We start from the raw sequence: 24,840 nt of genomic DNA on the forward strand, positions 1-24,840 counted from the left end.
ATTTGAAGTTATAAAATCTAATGGAAAGTGTCTGGAATCTAATATAATAATAATAATAATAAACATCGAAAATATGCAAGAATAATATTAAGGAAGAGAGAGAGAGAGAGAGAGAGAGAGAGAGAGAGAGAGAGAGAGAGATGAGAGAGAGAGAGAGAGATGAGAGAAGGAAGCATTTGAGCATAAACACGTGTGCGCACAGATCAGTAACATTCAAGACCTATGTATCTCTTTCTTTGCAAATCAACTCCCCTCCGCCAAGGTAGACGTGAATGAATGAATGAATGATATATTATATATATATATATAGTATATATATATATATATATATATATATATATATATATATATATATATATATATATATAAGGAAATGTTATTTGTCCACGGTTTCGGAAGTGTGCCTCTCACTCACTGGGCGGTTGGGCCTAGTCATCATAAGATCATATCTCGGCTGAAGCTTCGCTGAATCAAAGTTTATTTCTTAAAATAAATATATCACAGCCTTGATCGATAGCGGCGAACTCCAGACTTTCAGCTCCTTAGTACAAAGGCAGATGTATTACAGACTTCAAAATGGATTATGATAATAATATATTTATCCCGTCGGATGCGTAATATACGCTAGACCACAAACTTCTCCTTCCAAGTTGGGCAGTGTTGCCAACCGTAGGGACATGTCCCTAAACGTAGGGACATTTAACTAATTTTTCTTGCCGTAGGGACGTAGGGACGCCCTTGCAAAATTTATGAAAACGTAGGGACTTTTAAACATTTTTATGAAAATATATATTTTCGTCTAACTGCCCTTTACCTTCAGTGCTACACCACTATAAAATCCATATGATAAAACTACCATACCCACTTTTTTTAAAATCTCATTTTCCGATAATGCAAATGTTCAGAATGAACATGTCTTGCACTTGTAAATAATAACCGTTACCGAGTGGTATGTAGTCTGGATGTGTCACTGACTGTGGTGGTGGTGGTGCGCTCATGTAAGACTGCATAAGGTTTTTGTGAAGACGATTTTCTAGCTTATGACTAATTGACCGACTGAATACTCTTAGATCATGGATAAAGCTGGACCGAGCACACCGAAGAAAGTAAGACAGAGGAGAGGAGAACTCTCGAAAAATGAAAAATCGCCTCCTAGAGAGCAGCGATTTAGACAAGAATGGTTACAGGTATGGTTATGAAAGACAGTGTGTTATTTACAACTCGACAAAATATCAAAATGGCTAGGTGAGACTGTATGATAGGTTAGATCAAGATAATTTCGAATAGGCCTATTGGAGTTTCGTAAGGGATCAATGAATGGTCACATGGTGTGGCAATAATCCATTCATTTATGATCATACAAGAAAGATAATAAACTAGGCATAAGTTAGGCCAGATAAGTATACGTAGGCTCTTTGGTTAGGCCTAACTTACAAAGATCTATTGATTTCTGTTACTAGTTTATTGGCACTAGGCATTATTTGTTTTCATGGGGAGGGGCACAGTAACCGAATTCAGTTTACTCTCCTTTTGGAAATAAACAAACATTCCACACACACACACACACACGATATTTGTAGACACCCCCTACCCACCCGTGATAAGCCTATAGTTTGTGAAGGAATTAAGCAAAGTTTTACTTATTTATTTTAATTTTTCATTTACTCTTTTTCTCTTTGTATATTGTAGGAACATAGAATTGTTCGTGCCGCTGACATATAAATGAGAAATAGCTCTTATTTTCCTTGTATAAAAAGCCAATATCGAGTTTACGTTATATTATCCATGATTCGATATGGCTCTGGTTTCAGAAAGATGAATTTCGTGCTATATTTTTCAGTATGATTTTAAGTATATGTATTTTTGTTTATTAAGAAAATAAATTTTGTGTAATACCCATGTTTTCCTTTTATTGCAGTATATAACCTAGTACGTATATAGTTTTCTAGGTGCGAGCCATTGGACTTACTGATAAAAAAAGAAATTTATGATCATATGACAATTGCTCAAAGATTTAATACCACTGTAGACATTCAATCCCACAGAGGGACATTTGCTGCAGGAGTAGGGACACGTAGGGACTTTTTGCCACAGTTGTGGGGACATGACTGCCTGTAGGGTTGGCAACACTTTGAAGTTCCAACGTCCAATGTCGGCGATATTCCACAGAGAATGTCCGCGGTAAGGGTTAGTGCCGTCAGTGCACCTTAAAGGGTCTACTGTAGGCACTAAACTTTCTTTGCAGCATCCCTTCTGCCCCCAGCTGCAACCTACTTAATTCCTTTTTACTGTACCTCTACACATATTATCTTTCTTCCATCTTGCCATCCATCCTATCCTAACAATGAATTCATGCACACACTTCTACACAAGTAAAGGACAAGAAGTCGAAAGGCCTTGCAGTATATATACAAATACCTACATGAACATACAAGTAATGAAAATTGCTATTCAAAATAATCCCAGCATTCTAAAAGAAATAAATAAATAAAAATGAATTCCAGTCGTCACTCAGGAACAAAAGTCTTTGAAAGATGACAATACTGACATTTCCCTAGGCAGGATACCTCATCAGCAGCACATCCGGCCCCGTGACGTCTATTGTTCCCTTGACATTTGTCCTGCGGGGAGGAGATTAACTATTATTATTATTATTATTATTATTATTATTATTATTATTATTATTATTATTATTATAGGAGTTAAGTTTTCAATAGTAAAGTATCTGTTATAATATAAGCGATATAAAGAACTTGTTGGTATTCATATCAATAAACCACTCAATGCAGGTGGGGACTCGAGAAGTTGGAGATATTATAGGAGATGGTCATTTGTCATTTCAAAAATAACTGACCATATTTTCAGGTCTGCTCCCGTCTTTAAATTTGCATAATAGATATTTCATTTTCTCCCCTTCCCCTACCTATCACAGTCATTAAATCTAAATATATATATATATATATATATATATATAATATATATATATATATATATATATATATATATATCGAGCTACAATGTCCTTTAATATCTAATTCGCTCTACCTCGGAATTAATATATTTTCATATATGCTTAACCGAAGGGGAATTTTTTCTCGATAATAGACTTGCCTGGACCAGGGCGCGAACCTATGATCCTTACAAATCCAGGAACGTCAGTGAAGCTTTATCCTACTAGAGCGAATTAGATATTAAAGGACATTGTAGCTCGATATATGTATATGAATCACGGAAATGTAGATATGACTATATATATAGATATATATATATTATATATATATATATATATATATTATACATTATACAATACATATATATGTATATTTGTGTATACACAAAACACACCATTCCCAGTGAAAACACATCCGCTGCAAATTCATTTTTTTCCCGTAGATGAATGAAAGACTGCTCAGGACACTGGGCATTTTTTTTAAATGTCCATTTATATTCCCCCAAATAAACTTCTTAGGGAAAACCTCATGATGTTGTGAGTGCGGTTTCCAAGTTTGTCTTCAACTGAAAGGAGATTTGGTCTGGTAAAAGAAACCATTTAATTTTTGTGAGTCACTGGGCTTTGGACGACTTGTAATCTAAATGTAGCAACTGTTATGTGCAGAAAAAACGAGTTTCTTAATACATACAGTTTCACCTACTGTTTTTTTTTTTTTTTTTTTTTTTTTTACGTCAATATCATCTTTTAATTTGCTCGCAAAATCTAAATGCATTTTGCACAACTGTGACATAAGTCTCTGTGGAGATTGCAAAGACGATGATATGACAGAGAGAGACTAATGTTTAGTACGGCAATTTTATATAATTTATTTTCAATTTCTTTAATACTATTCTTCTTCTTCCTCATCCTCCTTCTTCTTGAAGATCCCTGATTACTATGGCATCGCGAAAAGTTAACAGTGGTTATAAGTCTTGCTCATAATGTCATAGAGACCAGATACGAACGACAGTTTCCATTAACTGTCCCAAACAGGTGGTTCTCATGGCAGAGAGAGAGAGAGAGCGCGCTGACATGATAACCCGAAGGTGAACATATAATCAAAACTGATGAAACACACAACTGGTAAGTGACAGTTCGAATACACTCGACGCTGAGTCGACACAGGGACAGGGGTGTCTCAACCACCTTCTTCTCCTCCTTCATCCAGGTTTTCTTTTTTATTATTACGTATTATTATTCCTTCCTTTATCTCCTTTTCTAATGGAAGGTTCCGAAAGGAACATAATAATAATATATTGGAAGGAGACCCTCTTTCAAACAAGTCTTATTGTAAGACTAATAATTATAATAATATCACGATGACGCTAAACCGTGAGTCAGTATATATGATCATATTAATTAATCCGTCGTTTTTAATATTCATTTTTCAATCTAGGTTACGAGAGAGAGACCAAGAACAATCGTCTCGGGTGTATGTGGCTGGATGAAGGCCACTAACCCTTCCAACACCATCATTCTCCTCCAGCCACCCCTCACACCCCCTCCCACCAAAATTCCATGGCCACGCTCCTAACCCCATAACTGTCACGATGCCGAAGTACAAGATTTAACGTCCTCCTATCCAAGGTCTTAGACCTTGCTCCTATCAACAATGAAACCACACTGTTGATTGTCTGATAAAACGGTCATTAAGGCATGTCGCTACTGTCAAAGTGTGTGTGAGACTGAGGTTGGTGTTCCAGGCTTCCAGCCAAGTTCGAACGGCGTTTTGCACACGCACACACACACACACACGAACGCGCACACACGCACGCACACGGACCGTACAGACAAACGTACGTATATACGTGCGCACACAGTTAGCAATACGACATTTATCCCCCACCCAATAAAAAAAAAAACACACACACAAGGCTTTCCTCTATGAATCAGTACTTCGTATGAGACGTTTGTCTTGAAACATTACAGTCTAAAACGCCATTGGACACAAGTACTTTCCCACCCTTATTATATGCGTCCCTTTAACTTCAAATCTGGGCTCGCGTTTCTATTGGCTAATTTGGTTATCGTTTATCATGGGAATAATGAAAGGGAAAAAATACACGGCGTTTATTATATGATGGATATGTTTAGATTGAACCAGCCACAATTATTAAGGACCGCTTTCAACACTTCAAATTTCCTTGCCTATTTTCGATCGAGTTACTTCGTGTCAAATAAGGAATCCGAACGGACTGGTAATAGTTTTTTTTTTCTTTAATGGATTCTCTTTAGACATTCACGCAAATACACGTGTCAAATTTGGTCAGTTTTATGTATGTACAAAATAGCGAATGTCTAATGTGGTAGATGTTTAAAAAATGCATATAGGTACAAACACTTAATAAAAAAATCCTTTTGATCCTTCTAAATACTTCTCCAGACTCCACAAACCCCCAACCCCCCTCCCCCCACCCTGAACCATTATTATTATTATTATTATTATTATTATTTCAGTAGATTGAACCTATTCACATTGAGCAAAGCCACCAAAGGGGCCACTGACTTGAAATTCAAGCTTCCAAAGAATATTATTATTATATTTTTTCGATTCATACAAACTCAGAATTCCTTTCGACTTCGGCTCTGACCTCGAGAATTGAGACGCTAAGTATATACATATAATACGGACGTTTAAATGACAACGTAGCCATAAGCCTACCCTCGCAAGAATTGAAAGAAAGCAAAGACCAACTCATTCTACCTTAATACACCTCTCTCTCTCTCTCTCTCTCTCTCTCTCTCTCTCTCTCTCTCTCTCTCTCTCTCTAGCAGTGAAGGTCTGAAGGACGCAATACTATCCCTATTGTCATGCAAAGATAATAATAGTTGGTACAAATTCTTCGACGACTGAAGAAGACCAGTTGCCCTCCTCCATCTTTCCTCGCGCGAACAAGGTTGACCAAAAGAAATCTGGAAGAACCACCATTAACCCAGATTGGATAACGATGCGAAAGCGACAACTCGAAATAGAAGATGTCCTCCTCCTCCTCCTGTGCTCTAAGAGATTATTAGATAATAATCCTCTGCCAATGACTGTCCAATTCCACTCAGCCGACCAAGACCCATTCAAATAATTATCTATTTTCGATCTCCGAGAAACAGTAGCTACTCAGAAGACTACGAGCTTGCTTGTAGGTTTCAAACCGCGGCTCCTAGATACTTCTATCTGGACCGTGGGTAAAACACACTGACAAATACACCAGTAGCATTGTCAACAAGCCTCGTATGTCCTCCAGACTCAGAATGCTATGCTGGAAAAGAAAGTTGTCACACACAACTACAAAGCACAGTTTCCTCGCTTTTCTTTGGTAAAGAAGCTGTGGTATTCTATTCTCTCTCTCTCTCTCTCTCTTTATCAGAAATCGTGCACAAATTAAAACAAACGTTTTCGGCTGTTTGGCTTGGTCACCAAATGTTTCAACGAGAGAGAGAGAGAGAGAGAGAGAGAAATCCAACAGGTCAGGCACATAGAGGGAAACCACAGATGACACAGTGGAGAATGTCTCTGACCTCGAAGGTCATCCAAATAACCCCAGGTCAAAGTGAAATGTGCTTGACTTGATGCTGCAGAAAAACAAACCACATTTCAAAACATTAACGACCACAAATACGAAGTCAGTTACGAAGCATCATCATGACACCTGCAATCTTTATCATCAAGCTTAATAAAAAGGAATGATATCACAATACCTGCTCATGATCAGAAATAGTTATTCTGAAAACAACATGCGCCTCCCTCCAACGCATCACCTGGTGACATTCTGCTGCAAGAGACCAACACCAGCCGCTTATACCATTATTATCTGATACGGTTGCCAATACGGCAATGCCCATACTTTTCCCCAATGAAGTGAGGCGAAATATAATTCTATTAAAGAGTGCGGAACTGTTCCAAGAGCACATGTACCCACATTTCCACAAGAGGCTTTCCTATAATAGTCCTCAATCAAAGAAGGAATGAATAGTCGAGATACGCAACTCCATCAGAGGCTTCAGACCAGCGAGTGGTTCTCAGCCTTTTTCAGTGTCGGTACCCCTTCATATCTCAGAACATCTTCTCGTACCCTCTTCCAATATAAATACAATACAAACGTCGTAAATGTACGGTAAACGTTCCCTCGATTGATATTTTTGCATGCACGTAAACTTATCTCTCTCCTGTTTTTTCCTTCATATCCCGAACCCACAAATGACCGAGATCAGGTCATATATATGTATATATCTATATATATATATATATATATATATATATATATATATATATATATATATTCTATATAGATAGATAGATAATATACTATACTATATATATAATCTATATACATATATATATATATTATATATATATATATATATATATATATATATATATATATATATATATATATATATATATAATATATATATATATATATATATATATAGTATATATATATATATATATTTATATAAAATATATATATATTATATAATATATATAGATATATATATATATATATATATATATATATATATATATATATACATAATATATATATATATATATATATATATATATATATATATATACGTATATAGATATATATATATATCTATTATATATATCTATATATATGATATATATATATATATATATATATATATATATATATATTTATATACATGTGTGTGTGTATATATATATATATATATAATTATGGGTCTTTCACGATCGCAAGCGATCTCACCCCTGGGGCATCTTCGCCAATGGAGCGTCATAGAATTGGGGGTTTATTTTTGCCAGGGGTGGACCCTTCCCCATTCTCAGCTCCATCAGCTAGCCAAGAGAGTTGGAATCTTCCCTCTTGACACACATGGATCAAATATTTGCACACACTACATTTGGCATTGAACTTACGGGTTTTTACGCCACGCCAGAGGTTGCCACAGTAGGAGTATATGCAAGTACTCAATCCCTTATGCATTGCATAACCCATAATTTGCACATATAAAAGGCATTGAACTTACGGGGTTTTACGCCACGCCAGAGGTTGCCACAGCAGTATATGCAAAAGATGGGATTTTACATGCAGTGCATAACCCAATTCACATATGATGTAGAATGCATTAACCTACAGGTTTTTATGCAACACCAGAGGTTGCCACAGTAGGAGTATATGCAAGTACTCAATCCATTATGCATTGCATAACCCATATTTTGCATATATAAAAGGCATTGAACTTACGGGTTTTTACGCCACGCCAGAGGTTGCCACTGCGGTATATGCAAAAGATGAGATTCAACATGCAGTGCATAACCCAATTCACATATGAAGTAGAAGGCATTACCTTACAGGTTTTTACATGATAACCATTTCAGAGGGTATCATGTGGCAGGAGAGGGGGTGCCCTGTGGCCCCTCCAAACAGTTGTTGGCTCTCATCCTGAGAGTTCGTCCTCCAGCCTTCAAACAGCGGTTAGCTCTCATCCTAAGAGCTGGTCCTCCTCCCTCCAAATAACTTTTGGCTCTTATCCTGAGAGCTTGTCCTCCTTCCTCTGAATAACTGTTGTCTCTCATCCTGAGAGCTGGTCCCCTCCTCCTTCCTCAAAAAGCTGTTGGCTCTCTTCTTGAGAGCTTGTTCCATTCCGCCTCTGTCAGGGAGACGAGAGAATTGCCGAGGATGCCTGATGAAAAGGACGTTCACAAGACTTGTCTTTACAGCTACAAAGAAACAGCCCAAGTGAAGGATTCTGACTGGTCACCAGTTGATGATGCTGCGTCATGTTCCAGAGGCATTGCGATCTTCTTGGCCCAGTCGATGGGGTTGATTGCAGGATGGGTGTGTGGGAGGTGGGGGGACCTCCCATCACTGGTTGCTGCTGGGGGGAGCAGCAGTGAACACCCATCCTGCAGTCAAGTCATTGAATGGGCCAAGAAGATCACAGCTCTCGGAACACGATGCAACATCACCAACTGGTGACATGCCAAAATCCTCCATTTTGGTTAATCAGGGGCTGTTTCTTCTGTCCTTTGTCCTTCCAGGTTTCTTCCTCTTTACTCTCATTGTCTCCTGAGGATCTTGAAACACTTTGGCTCTTAAACTGAGAGGTAGTCCTCCTTCCTCCAAACAGCTGTTGGTTCTCATCCTGAGAGCTGGTCCTCCTTCCTCCAAACTGCTGTTGGCTCTCATCCTGAGAGCTTGTCCTCCTTTGCCTGCAGCAAAATACATATTTTTTACCTGTCCTCCCTAGAGGGAAGCATGAATGAGCCACAGGCTGGCCTGATGACTGTTGGGTGTCAATCCCAAAGCATTGTTGGAGGACGCATGCTTGGGGAACATGAAGCTTTTCTTCTTGTACTGGAGATATTCAACCCCTCACTCACAGGCCATTCTCTTTTCTGCCACCAGAATTTCAACACCATCTGTGCTGCCCTTTGCATCAAGGTGAGTTTGTTTAGCTTTCAGTGCCTCTTTCATTGCTCTACGTCTCTCCTCCAATAGTTTCTTGCGGGCCTCATCTCGTGCCTTTCGTTCCTCAGAGCAATTCTTTCATAGACTTGTTTTCATAAACTTTTGCTGGTTCCCTCTTCATAGGGCCTTTGGTGGACATTATTAGTATTCTGTGTATTTGGGTTCTCTTTCCATCCATTGGCTTAAGAACACTGACTTCTTTGAAAAGCTGGTGTACATTATCCACCTGGATGGACACCATGTCCCAAAATCCAGCCAGATCTTCAGCTAGTATAGCAGGTTCTTCACCTTTGGGCCCATCAATATTTTGTTGACACAGTCCTCTGAACTGCTCTATCTTCTGCGAGATGAGGAGGCGCGCCTTTCCTGTTGCTGCGAGGACCTTCCCTTGTACCTCATCACTCACTGTGGTGGTGAAGGTTTCCAGGTCAGATTCAGGCATTGTTTATCAGGGCTTGTAATCCCGAAACCTCGTTTCAACTATTTGTAAGAATTTGGTGGCCTTCGCTTTTGTTTTTTCTACTTCCTTTGTTTTCTCATTAACTGTGTCACCTTCATTCTCCTTTGTCCTTTTCTCCTTATCTTCACCTGCTAAATTCTGCAATGGGCAATGTTTTGTTCTGCCAACATAATTTCCACATCATGCTACTATGACATTTGCATCAGGCTTAGCTGGTTTAGCTTTCAATGCCTCTTTCATTGCTCTACGTCTATCCTCCAATAGTTTCCTGCGGGCCTTGTCTCGTGCCTTTTGTTCCTCGGAGCAATTCTTCATTACTTTTTCATAACTTTTTACTGGTTCCTCCTTGCAGGCATTTGGTGACATTATTAGTGTTCTGTGTATTTGGGTTCTCTTTCCATCCATTAGCTTTAAGAACACTAACTTCTTTGAAAAGCTGGTGAACATTATCCACCTGGATGGACACCATGTCCCAAAATCCAGCCAGATCTTCAGCTAGTATAGCAGGTTCTTCACTTTTGGGCCCATCAATATTTTGTTGACATAGGCCTCTGAACTGCTCTATCTTCTGTGAGATAAGGAGGCGCGCCTTTCCTGTTGCTGCGAGGACCTTTCCTTGTACCTCCTCACTCATCTGTGGTGTGAAGGCTTCCAGGTCAGATTCGGCATTGTTTATCAGGTCTTGTAATACAGAAACCTTGTTTTCAACTATTTTTAAGAATTGGTGGCCTTCGCTTTGTTTTTCCACTTCCTTGATTTTGTCATTAACTTCACCACCTTCAATTGCTCTTTGTTAATTTTGGCCTCCTTCTTTCCACCTGTTAAATTCCGGCAACTGTGGGTGGTTTTGTTTTTCTGCCAGACCAATTAATTTCCAACATCATTTTAGCTTACGATTATTTATATCAAGTAGTGTTTGTTTAGCTTTCAATGCCTCCTTCATTGCCCTGCGTCTCTCATCCAACAGTTTCTTGCGGGCCTCGTCTCGTGGCTTTTGTTCCTCAGGACAAGTCTTCATAGCTTTTTTCACAACCTTTGCTGGTTTCCTCTTCACTGGGCCTATGGTGACATTATCAGTGGTCTCTGCATTTTGGTCCTGTTTCCATCCATTAGTTTTCAGATCACTGACCTCTTTTGAAAAGGAAAAGGTGGTGTACATTATCGACCTGAATTGATACCATGTCCCAAAAGCCAGCTAGGTCTGCAGCCATTATAGTGGGTTCTTCACCTTTTGGCCCATCAATATTTTGTTGACATAGACCTCGAAACTGTTCAACCTTCTGAGTAATGAGGAGGCGGGCTTTTCCCAGGGCAGCTAAGATCTTTCCTTGTACCTCTTCATTCATCTGTGGTCTAAACGTTTCCATATCTGATTCTGCGTTGTTTATTAGATCCTCTAATTTTCTGACTTCCTCATCCACTATTCTCAGGAATCGTTTCCCTTCCTTTTCCTGTTCTTCATCTGCTGACTTCATTTCCATCAAATTCCTCCTATCGTTTACATGACATTCAAGATCGCCTTTCAACTTAAGTGTCTTTCTATCCATTTCCTCTCCAGTTCTCTCTTTTTCGTCTTGCACATTCATTTAGGCGTTCTTCTGTAGGTATATTGTTTGCAGTATTGAGGCCATTTAAATAATCTATTTCTTCTTGTTTATTTATCAAGTCTTCGGTCTGTGTCAAAACTTGAATGGTGTCTGCTGCTTCTTGTATTTTCCTTTCAGTCTCCTGGGTCACATCAACAATTTCTTCAGCATGTGAATTTTCGTCATTAGCCAAGGGATTTTCCAGGTCTTGTGTCCTCTCCAGGAGAGCGTCCTCTTCTATCGTCATCTGAGCCTTATCCTCGAGGAGGTCGCAGTTCTTCTCTTGAGCCTCCTCCACTTCTCTTTCTAGATTGAGATTAATGTCCGTCAAGTCTTCCAGTTCACATCGAATCCTGGGTTCTGCGTTCTCTGTTGTCTTGCTGACCAATTGTCCTTCCTGATGTTTCAGGAATAATATGAATAACATTCCGCAGAAGTCCCTCCAAATAGTCCAGCATACAAGTTTTCCCGAAGGATACCGCCGAACGACCAAGAAGGAAGGACTTCCTGCGACATAACGAGTAAATTCTCAGGTCCCTCTGCAGGGACCTGGGCCATCTCAACGTTCTTCAGTCCTTCAAACAGTCCAACAAAGTTTCCATGAAGGAAACCGCCTAAAGACCAACAAAGAAGGGCAAGCAATATGATCAAGAAATCCACAATACCTTTGCAGGGAGTTGGGCCATCAAAAAGATTAATAAGTCCCTCCCTAACCAAGGCCAACAAAGTTTCCATGAAGGAAACCGCCAAAAGACCAACAAAGAAGGACAATCAATATAATCAACAATAAGTCCATAATTCTCTCTACAGGGAGCTGGGAAAATCAAAAAAAGAAGGGAATTATTTAGTCCTCCTACTAGTCCAACAAAGTTTCCATGAAGGGGAAACCGACAAAAGACCAAAACAAACCAAGAAAGGGCTGACAATATAATCCATAGATCCCGAAGTCTCTCTGCAGGGTGGTGGGCCATCACAAAGTTGCTAACACATTGGACAATATGGTTAAACATGTTTGGTGATTATACTACCTACTGGAGGTTTGCCTATAGGTAGTTTTAAAAAATGCTACGACTGGCTTCTGAAGATTCCTCTGGTTCCTGAAGACTTCTGTGGCTTCTGAAGATTCCTCCGGCTTCTGAAGACTTCTGTGGCTTCTGAAGATTCCTCTGGCTTCTGAAGACTTCTGAGGCTTCTGAAGATTCCTCTGTCTTCAGAAGATTCCTCTGGCTTCTGAAGAATTCTCTGGCTTCTGAAGACTTCTTCGGCTCTAATGATCCAGAATGTCTCCATCGGTGATATGCGATAAGGGCTCCAGCGCATGCTTCAGCCTAGCGTTCCAAAGACTTCCATCTTCACACTCTCTTATGCACGCACACACACGCGTGCGTGTATGTCCTTGTGCTATGACTAAATACTAACTCGAAGAAACTTTACGTTGAAATAAAGAATTTATATATAAAACAAAACTGGGCGAAATTCGTAGTTCTCCATTTAGGCAAAAGAGTCAGGAATTTCAGATGGAAAAATGCGTATTTCCGTCATACATCGGCCTCAACTCTCTAAAATGCTTTCGTCATTAAAGGTAGTCACTGATAATCATCAGTTATACTTGGGCAGTTATGCACAGGTGAAACTGAACGTTAGTGAGTTCAGTTTTGCCTGTTCAGTACCGGCCTTTAGACTTAGAATTACAGGTTGTCCATAAAGTCCCAGTACCATTACAATAAACAAATATCTGTAATGGTACTGGGACTTTATGGACACCCTGGATTGTTATTATGATTGTTAGTGGGAGCTATGTTAGGCATTTCTACATGACGCCATTCCCCCTAAAGCAGAGTTCTTTTCTCTTTATGTTAGTTATTATTCTGATGCTCCCTCCTCGCCTGTATTAGCAAATAATATTGCAGAATGCGAGGAGTAATCACGTTATTTAGCTGAAGATTTTGATAAAGTCAGACCCTTTTCTCGTGTGTGAATGTTGGTATATTGTTACAAAAACGCTTCGAAATCCTTTATCTTTTACGTATTACTGTAACTGAATTTTAAGTAGAATTTTAAATACATACCAAGACTTGCATAGGATAAAAGGGTCTGATCTCGTCGCCATCTTGAGCACGCTTGTGTTTATTTTTAAAAGGAGAAGAAGATGACTTTAACTTGACATTTCAAACAAAATTGTAATGGAAATGACAAAATTATAATGGGAAAAAATTGTAATGGAACAAGTATGCTTAAATTTTTTCCCATAAAAATAGTAATCAAGTAAATAATTCTCTGAAGATATCTAGATTTCTTTACAACATATAATACTGTATAAAACCGCTAACTATGCCCGGTAGGGGCGGGGGGAGGGGGGGAGCAGATATTGCCGGGCGACCCCGAATTTAATAGGCGGTTCCGAGAACCTCCTTGAACTACTGACTTGCAATGTTGCAACTACAGGTCTGGCAATAACAACCAACTACAATCACTATCGATGTAATCACAATTATATTTATTATTATTATCTCAATTACGACCGCCATAATCAAAGGTAATTTAGTAGTAATTTTCTGTCATTTACACCAATTACATATTAATAATAGCAACAACTGAAATCACTAAATGTAATTAATATTATTTATATCATCATTGTTATCTCAATTACGACCGCCATGATTAAAGTAAATTACTAAAGTAATTTTCTCATAGCCCTAGTAATTTCTTCAATAGTTTAAACTAATTGCAATTCTAATAACAACAATTGAAGTCACTAGCTAAAATAACAATTATTTTCAATATAATTATTACTATCTCAAAAACGACCGCCATAATCAAAGATGATTTACTAGTATTTTTTAAAAACAATTTGCACAAATTACAATTCTAATACCAACAACGAAAATCCCTAGATATAACTACAATTATTTATATTATTATCATAATCATCACTATCTCAATTACGAACGCCTCAATCAAAGATAATTTACTACGTATTTTTTTTCAATAATTTACACCAATTACGCAACAACTGAAATCACTAAATATTTTTAATATCATCTTAATCATCACTATCTCTATTACGCCCTCCATAATCAAAGGTCCATTCCCCCCCCCCCCCCCACCGCACCTTCCCCCCCCCTTAGAGGAAAGAATGGATATATTGAGGGGTCGCCCCAGCCAGAGCCATTATCACATTACCAGCTCATCGCAATATCATCAGTATAGAAGAGAAGAGAATCATCAGTATATGCAAATTGACTGTAGATTATAGAACGACCCCAAATTTCGGAAAGGGGGAAATGAAACCTTCGTACGAAAGTAGCCCAGCAGAGAGAGAGAGAGCACAAAAAACCCGACCAATCATTTGATGGTTCTGTTTGAACTCGGGCCATAATCCTCTCTCACCACCTACTCCTTTCTCGTTCCCAGCTGGAATTCTATCGCTCGTGAGTGTTCTACAAATTGGAAATGGAATGTTCCAGATTCCTGTTTTTCTGCAGCGCTGGCACCTACCAGCTGTCTTCCTTCTTATTTCACCGCCGAGCACGGGTTCGATTCCTTGGCGAGTCATGTTACCTTCTGGAATGAAATTGTTCAGGATTCCTTTTTTTTCTATAGCGTAGGACCTGCTGTTTACCTTCTTTTTTTGTCGCAGAGCACAGGTTCGATTCCTGGGCGAGTAACGGTGACTCATTTAAGCTATGTAGTGAGATAGGGACCTGACAGTTATTCGAGTGAGGTGGGTCGCAGCCAGAGAGAAGGAGAGTATGAGTGCATGCTGGGAAATATCTGCCTGGTTTTCATTCATCCCACAAACCTCATTCTTGCTGACATAATTACTCACTTTCTTCTCTTACAAACACTTTCACTCTAGTGTCTGCAGTTTTTCTTCGCTAGTTTGTTTGTTTGTAGGGTGTTTTTACGTTGCATGGAACCAGTGGTTATTCAGCAACGAGACCAACGGCTTTACGTGACTTCTGAACCACGTCGAGAGTGAACTTAGCGAGCTTCTATCACCAGAAATACACATCTCTGACTCCTCAATGGAATGCCCGAGAATCGAGCTCGCGGCCACCGAGGTGGCAGGGCAAGACCATACCAATCACGCCACCGAGGCGCTATAGTAGATTCACATCAACCGTGCATTTGACGTCTAGGCCAGTCCCTTACGACGCTCCTGATTGGCTGTTGATAAGCCAATGACAGGGCTGGAAACTCTCAGTCTCTCGAGAGAGTTCACAAAGGCAGGATGTATGTTCCACCTCTCCAGACCCCCAAGAGAGGTGGGACACTCATCCTACCTATGTGAACTCTCGAGAGAGACTGAGAGTTTCCAGCCCTGTCATTGGTTTATCAACAGCCAATCAGGAGCGTCGTAAGGGACTGGCCTAGACGTCAAATGCACGGTTGATGTGAATCTACTATGGCACCTGTTAGTAACTTTTTCGCACTCCTAAATCTACCGTCCCTTCTCGAATTATTTAATTCATGAAGATGATGGACAGACTTGGATACATAAAGACACTTGTCTCAGATAGTCTGGCATACTAACCCACCAGCTATTCTTTCTAATTATATAAACACTTCACTTCCATCATATATTATACTTTCAAAGTCAATCAGTTCATTGTCCATCATAAATAACTTCCCTATTCCCTTTCTGCCAATTTTTTAGCAAGTTTCTTTTTTTTTGGGGGGGTGGGGTTGGTCAAACCTTCATTAAATAAAAAAAAGATGCAGCTTAACTTCCTATATGAAGTGGTATATGAAAAGGACGATACCTTTTTTGAGAAAAAGAATATCGTAGGACTTTGTGCAGTTGGTGGCAATTTTCCAAGTGGATTAATTAACCGCCACAAGTTTTCTCATTACGAAAACATAAAAGATTCACGCGAAGAAGAGAGATGAGTGAATACTAAATACTTGAAGCAAATCAATAGGATATTCTTAACTATTTAAAGAAAATGCAAAAGAATACAACTGATCTCAAGAGTGTTCAATCTCGGTATCGAATTGTCCTTTATTTATTCATTTATTTATTTATTTATTTATTTATTGGTCCTAAATGTAGGGAATTCTTTACATTGTTTCCTCAATCTATATTACGCGTAAAAAGAGAAAATGATATTCTGATCTCGCAAGGCTAAACCAAGATCAGGATGGAATACTAGTATGCAATTTGATGTTCATTATGCAGTAAATAGAGCGACAGAGAATCTTGTCAGTTTATCAAAAATGTAACAAATAAATGAAGGTAGATGAAGAGAAAGTGAGTCGAGAATACATTATCAGCTGAAAGCATGAAAAAGCAGAGCTAAGCAAGTAGTTCCTTAGTAATTAATCGTGGCTTAACCTAATATTTCCTGACATTTACCCGACAAGCAATATCTGACCTTTCATTCAAGTTCATCTAAACTTTGCGACATAATTTTCATTGGCAAGGAATATCATAACTAATAACTGTACTATACTGGAGAATATACAATGTAGTATACTGGAGAAAATACAATGAACTTAAAATAAAAAAAGGGTATACTGAATACACAGAGATTGTTACTAAAGTTTGATTGAACGAACTTGCACGAAAAAAAAAGAATCTCTTTTCCCCTAAAGGCTTAACAAGTATTTTGATGAGCTGCAAAATTAATCCTAATAAAAAAAGATAATTACTATTATTATTATTATTATTATTATTATTATTATTATTATTATTATTATTATTATTATTATTATTATTCAGAAGATGAACCCTATTCACATGGAACAAGACCGCCAAAGGAGCCACTGATTTGGATTCAAACTTCCAAAGAATCCATTGGGGTTCATTCCACAGAAGTAATAGAAGGTGGTAAAAAGAAATACAGGAAGAGGAGATCAGTTATTAGAAAAACAGATAAATTTTAAAAATGAATAAATTGATAAATAAAAATTTAAGGAATATATCAAGAAGTGAAAGAAAAAGATGATATGAAACGAGAGAGAGAGAGAGCGGAGGGTGGGGTCTGCATCCCAAAGTCTTTAGGTAGGAGCACTGAATAAGAAATCAGTTGAGAGAGAGAGAGAGGATTCACAGAACATGAAAGCAGAAAGCATATTAATCAACTTGAACCAGATCTATCGGTCTGGACATCATCAAACAAACACTCGTCCTTCAAATCATTTTCTCTTTTTATATCTTAATTCAACGGAGGCCTTTCTGCCCTTCATCCCTCTTCCACAAATGGAATTTGCCTTTTACACTTCATTCTTTATTCATTCTCCTCTAATGCGTTTTGGGGCTCTTCTGGCTCTGACTGGAACGGAAAAAAGAAGAAGAAGAAGAAGAAGAAGCGGATTTAAATTGGTATAAATATTAAGATACAAATGTCAACTTCACCCTTACGGCCATCTTGAAGGACTCGGCCGGATATACTGAGAGAGAGAGAGAGAGAGAGAGAGAGAGAGAGAGAGAGAGAGAGAGTGTGTGTTGTTCATCAGAACACTGTTGTAGTTATGGTGCTTGCAGTACCGAAAAACAGCAAAAACAATTCAACTGCTAATATTATTTATGTATATTTTAAGTATCACGATTAATATTACCACTATTATCATTAACCTTGAACGTAAGTACTAACCCTACTACTACTACTTATTATCATTATTATTATTATTTATTTTTTTTTTTTGCTCTATCACAGTCCTCCAATTCGACTGGGTGGTATTTATAGTGTGGGGTTCTGGGTTGCATCCTGCCTCCCTAGGAGTCCATCACTTTTCTTACTATGTGCGCCGTTTCTAGGATCACACTCTTCTGCATGAGTCCTGGAGCTACTTCAGCCTCTAGTTTTTCTAGATTCCTTTTCAGGGATCTTGGGATCGTGCCTAGTGTTCCTATGATTATGGGTACAATTTCCACTGGCATATCCCATATCCTTCTTATTTCTATTTTCAGTTCTTGATACTTATCCATTTTTTTCCTTTCTTTCTCTTCAACTCTGGTGTCCCATGGTATTGCGACATCAATGAGTGATACTTTCTTCATGATTTTATCAATAAACGTCACGTCTGGTCTATTTGCACGTATCACCCTATCCGTTCTGATACCATAGTCCCAGAGGATCTTTGCCTGATCGTTTTCTATCACTCCTTCAGGTTGGTGTTCGTACCACTTATTACTGCAACGTAGCTGGTGTTTCTTGCACAGGCTCCAGTGGAGGGCTTTTGCTACTGAATCATGCGTCTTTTTGTACTGGTTCTGTGCAAGTGCCGGACATTCGCTTGCTATGTGGTTTATGGTTTCATTTTTCGTATTGCACTTCCTACATATGGGAGAGATGTTATTTCCATCTATCGTTCTTTGGACATATCTGGTTCTTAGGGGCCTGATCTTGTGCCGCTGTTATCATTCCTTCAGTTTCCTTCTTGTTTTAGTTCCAAATTTGGTGATAAATGTTTGCCTTCCGGGATTTTATTTATCTAATATTTTTAGATGAGTTAACATGTATGCATTTCAAAGTTGCTAGTATATCTATAATTATTGTGTTTATAGAGAGCATCTTACTGATGTAAGCAGTTAAAAACAGAAAATGCCCTTCTGACAGTTCAAAGCCGTGCTTAACAAGACAACCAAGTTTATTTCGTGTATAATTTGTATGACTAAAACTGGAATGATGCCAGAGCAATAATCCCATGTGGAAGCCACATGTGCTTTGGCACCTGAATAAAATGAAGAAAAGACTGTACCAGAGAAAATATAACATATATATATATATATATATATATATATATATATATATATATATATATATATAATCACATTACCGTGATTCATAACATACATCAAGCTACAAATGTCCTTTAATATCTAATTCGCTCTACCGCGGAATTAACCAATGCCACGTGTCATCTTTAGTCTGTCTCATGTATTGTCCGTGGATTGGTTTGTTATGCCATTCCTCTGTTCTTCTTGTCTTTCTCCTGTCTCTGTATATTTCTGGGTCTACGTCTACTTTTATCAGTCCTTCTTCCCATGCACTCTTGAGCCACTCGTCTTCACTGGTTTTCAGATATTGCCCCAGTGCTCTGTTCTCGATGTTGACGCAGTCCTCTATACTTAGCAGTCCTCTCCCTCCTTCCTTTCGTGTTATGTATAGTCTGTCCGTATTTGCTCTTGGGTGTAGTGCTTTGTGTATTGTCATATGTTTCCTGGTTTTCTGATCTATGCTGCGGAGTTCTGCCTTCATCCATTCCACTATTCCTGTGCTGTATCTGATTACTGGCACTGCCCATGTGTTTATGGCTTTTATCATATTTCCGGCGTTGAGTTTTGACTTGAGTATCGCCTTGAGTCTCTGCATATATTCTTTCCTGATCGTGTCCTTCATCTCTTGATGTTTTATATCCCCTCCTTCCATTATTCCCAGGAATTTGTATCCCGACTCATCTATGTGTTTGATGTTGTTCCCATCTGGTAGCTTTATCCCTTCAATCCTTGTTATTATTATTATTATTATTTTTTTTTTTGCTCTATCACAGTCCTCCAATTCGACTGGGTGGTATTCATAGTGTGGGGTTCCGGGTTGCATCCTGCCTCCTTAGGAGTCCATCACTTTTCTTACTATGTGTGCCGTTACTAGGATCACACTCTTCTGCATGAGTCCTGGAGCTATTTCAGCCTCTAGTTTTTCTAGATTCCTTTTCAGGGATCTTGGGATCGTGCCTAGTGCTCCTATGATTATGGGTACAATTTCCACTGGCATATCATATATTCTTCTTATTTCTATTTTCAGATCTTGATACTTATCCATTTTTTCCCTTTCTTTCTCTTCAACTCTGGTGTCCCATGGTATTGCGACATCAATGAGTGATACTTTCTTCTTGACTTTGTCAATCAACGTCACGTCTGGTCTGTTTGCACGTATCACCCTATCCGTTCTGATACCATAGTCCCAGAGGATCTTTGCCTGATCGTTTTCTATCACTCCCTCAGGTTGATGCTCGTACCACTTATTACTGCATGGTAGCTGATGTTTCTTGCACAGGCTCCAGTGGAGGGCTTTTGCTACTGAATCATGCGTCTTTTTGTACTGGTTCTGTGCAAGTGCCGGGCATTCGCTTGCTATGTGGTTTATGGTTTCATTTTTCGTATTGCATTTCCTACATATGGGAGAGATGTTATTTCCGTCTATTGTTCTTTGAACATATCTGGTTCTTAGGGCCTGATCTTGTGCCGCTGTTATCATTCCTTCAGTTTCCTTCTTTAGCTCTCCCCTCTGTAGCCATTGCCATGTGTCATCACTGGCTAGTTCTTTAGTCTGTCTCATGTATTGTCCGTGCATTGGTTTGTTGTGCCAGTCCTCTGTTCTTTCTGTCTTTCTCCTGTCTCTGTATATTTCTGGGTCTTCGTCTACTTTTATTAGTCCTTCTTCCCATGCACTCTTTAGCCACTCGTCTTCACTGGTTTTCAGATATTGCCCCAGTGCTCTTTTCTCGATGTTGACGCAGTCCTCTATACTTAGTAGTCCTCTCCCTCCTTCCTTTCGTGTTATGTATAGTCTGTCCGTATTTGCTCTTGGGTGTAGTGCTTTGTGTATTGTCATATGTTTCCTGGTTTTCTGATCTATGCTGCGGAGTTCTGCCTTCGTCCATTCCACTATTCCTGTGCTGTATCTGATTACTGGCACTGCCCATGTGTTTATGGCTTTTATCATATTTCCGGCGTTGAGTTTTGACTTGAGTATCGCCTTGAGTCTCTGCATATATTCTTTCCTGATCGTGTCCTTCATCTCTTGGTGTTTTATATCCCCTCCTTCCATTATTCCCAGGTATTTGTATCCTGTGTCATCTAAGTGTTTGATGTTGCTCCCATCTGGTAGCTTTATCCCTTCAGTTCTCGTTACTTTGCCTTTTTGTATGTTGACTAAGGCGCATTTTTCTATTCCAAACTCCATCCTGATGTCCCTAGATACAATCCTTACAGTCTGGATTAGGGTATCTATTTCCTTGATGCTCTTACCATACAGCTTGATGTCGTCCATGAACATCAGATGGTTGATTCTGTTGCCTCTTTTCTTGAGTTGGTACACGGCATCCATCTTCTGTAGTACTTTTGTCATGGGAATCATGGCTACTACGAAGAGTAGTGGGGACAGTGAGTCTCCCTGGAAGATCCCTCTCCTGATATTAACCTCTGCTAGTCTTATTCCAGAGCTTGTAAGTATTGTATTCCAGTTGGGCATTGTATTTTTGAGGAAGCTGATGGTGTTTTCCTCTGCCCCATATATTTTCAGGCATTCTATTATTATTATTATTATTATTATTATTATTATTATTATTATTATTATTATTATTATTATTATTATTATTATTATTATTATTATTTTGTTCTAAAGGGTTCACAATAATACAGTGTTAAGAGTCCGTGTATAATTTTCAAGACTTTACAAAAAGCTTTCGAACCCTTCCCTGGGTTCATCTTCAGTCCAAATGAACAATTAGTTACAACATGTACAGAGGTAAATTTACAAACAAGATTCGTTGAAGATCATTGACACCGGTCGTTAGCTCGTTAATGGGCCAGGTGATGAAGAAAGAGGGCAATTAACTCTAACTAGGTGATTTCCTCTCCCCTATCAATCCTCCTGGCCGCAATTCTGTTGGATCTCCGCAATGGTTGTTGCAACGTTGCAGGAAGTCCTTCATCCGAGGGCGTAGATTGGGCACCGTAACCAGACTCCCCTGGGGCAGTGGTTACCTGGACAGGGAGAGGCAAGGCAGAAGCAGCATCAGGAAAGGGAAAAACAGAGCCTGTCCTACTGTTAAAATAGTTCATTTGGACTGAAGATGAACCCAGGGAAGCGTTCGTAAACTTTTTGTAAAGTCTTAAAAATTATACACGGACTCTTAACACTGTATTATTGTGGACCCTTTAGAACATTATATATACCCCTGCGATAGAAAGTTTTTCCCTATTATTGTTATTATCATTATCATCATTATTATCATCATTATTATCATTATTATTCATAGTAGCATGTGTCTTAAAATGGAGAGACAAAGTTTTGTATATGTACATATATATAAAGATAAAATGTACATATAGCTTTGGGGAACCTGTATAGTTTTATCTTTAAATATATTTATATATACATATACATAAGTGGATTTATTTCCCCATTAATATTATTATCGTTTAGTGAATGAACCTTATTCATATGGAACAGGCCCATCACAGGGGTCATTGAACTGAATTTCAACGTTCCAGAGAATATGTCTCTCTCTCTCTCTCTGGCCTAGAAATTTATAATGTTCATGCATTTAAACTCTAAATTTAATTTTGTATTCCACATGAATTTTTTTGGTGTACCCTAATTACTATATAGATGTAAACATTATTATTGTTACTGTGTACTCAAATGTCCGACGTCTATGTGCGCAATAAATTGATTAAAAAAAAAATCTCTCTCGCTCTCTCTCTATAAACAGAATTCGAATACGTCGTTGAAATCATAATTTTGCGGTAGTAGACACGCTTAAGTTACTGCCATTCTCGACCTTTAATTAACAATAGCGTGTGTGGGTGAATTTACGTATGGCAAATCGTATGTTAGATTCTCGTTATTAATAATTCGTAATTGTTAATTAATTTATCATTTTAGAGTCTTTAGACCACTTCCTTTTATGACTATGATTTGCGAATACGTATACTGATAGATATAGTATTGTCTCGGGCGCAGGTGGCGTGATCGGTAAGGTCTTGGCCTGCCACCTTGGTGGCCGCGAGTTCGATTCTGGGCCATTCCACTTAGGGGTTAGAGATGTGTATTTCTGGTGATAGAAGTTCACTCTCGACGTGGTTGGTTCGGAAGTCACGTAAAACCGTTGGTCCCGTTGCAGAATTACCATACTGGTTCCACGCAACGTCAAAATACCATACAAACAAAACAAAAACAAAAAACAAAAGCAGGTGTTGAGGATGGATGACGAGGAGAGATTGAAGGAGGCGGCTTGGGAGGAACCTGTTAAAGGAAGAATATCGAAAGGGAGATAGAGAATGATGTGGCGAGATGAGGAGAAGGAAGATATGGAGGGAAGAAGTTTAGTGGTGGAGAATGATGCCTTTGATAGTAGCAGTGGAGGAGGAGAAAGCGCAGGCAGGCAACCGACCCCTTGATGTAGGGATGACGGTGAGAAAGAAAAAGAAGAATAGTCATTTTCACAGTTTCACAGTAAACCTGATATGCACCTGTCAAGGTTAAAGTTAAATCCACAAAATTAACAATAGGTTATATGGAAAAAACAATAAAACAATTACATTTAATTAACAAAACTTCACATATCAAAATATTACCAATTAATTTACATAACCAACATAATAAACTAAATATTCGGCCCAATACCTAATCCAAAATATCATATGGTATAATAACCGTACTCACAATGACCAGAGAAGTTCTTAACAAGCGCTTACGAGGCAGGAGCTGGGACGAGACACACAGGTGGGAAATAAGCCAGAGCGAAGGAAAACGTGAGGTGGGGATGGGGAGAGAGGGGGAGTCAAGAGAACGAGACAGGAGGGGGAATCAGAAGGTAGGTTTTACAAGGATACTGGAGAGCTACATTTTAACTTAATTTCAGGATTTCGTACTTATACGAAAGAAGGTTACCATTAGTTATTTATTTATGTATATACAATATGTACACGGATCCGTTTAATTAATGAAGAAAGCCGGTACTTGACATCTCCTCCTTGCTGAAGAGATCGTAACCTATGAAGGTACGATATTCCCTGGCACGGGTGTTCTTGACAGTGCATCAGCTATACGATTGTCTTGACCACGAATGTGCTGAACACTGATATTGAAGTTTTGCAAGTAGAGAGACCATCTTAAAATTTTCTGGTTCACATTTCGAGCTCTGTTCAAGAAGACGAGGGGGTTGTGGTCGGTGTACACAGTAATGGGGTTATTTGTGGAAACGTAGACTTCATATTTCTGCAAGGCTTGTACTATAGCTAGGAGCTCTTTCTCCACAGTAGATAGCGACCTTTGGTGCTTCTTCAACCGGCATGAATAGTAAGACACAGGGTGAAGCAAGTTTGTTTCAGGCTTCTCTTGTAGGAGGACAGCACCAACCCCGTAGTCACGTGCATCTACCTGGAGAACAAAAGGTTTTGAAGGATCAGGAGTTGTTAATTCTGGTTTACAGCAAAGTAGGCTTTTGATCTGTTTGAAGGAGTCTTGACAAGATTCATCCCATACGAATTTGGTCTTAGTACTAGTCAAGTTTATCAATGGATGAGCTACATTACTGAAATTCTTGCAAAATCTGCGGTAATAGGAGGTCATTCCAATGAATCTCATTACTTCTTTTCTGTTTGTAGGT

Source organism: Macrobrachium nipponense, chromosome 34, assembly GCF_015104395.2.
Source record: "Macrobrachium nipponense isolate FS-2020 chromosome 34, ASM1510439v2, whole genome shotgun sequence".
NCBI lineage: Eukaryota > Metazoa > Arthropoda > Malacostraca > Decapoda > Palaemonidae > Macrobrachium > Macrobrachium nipponense.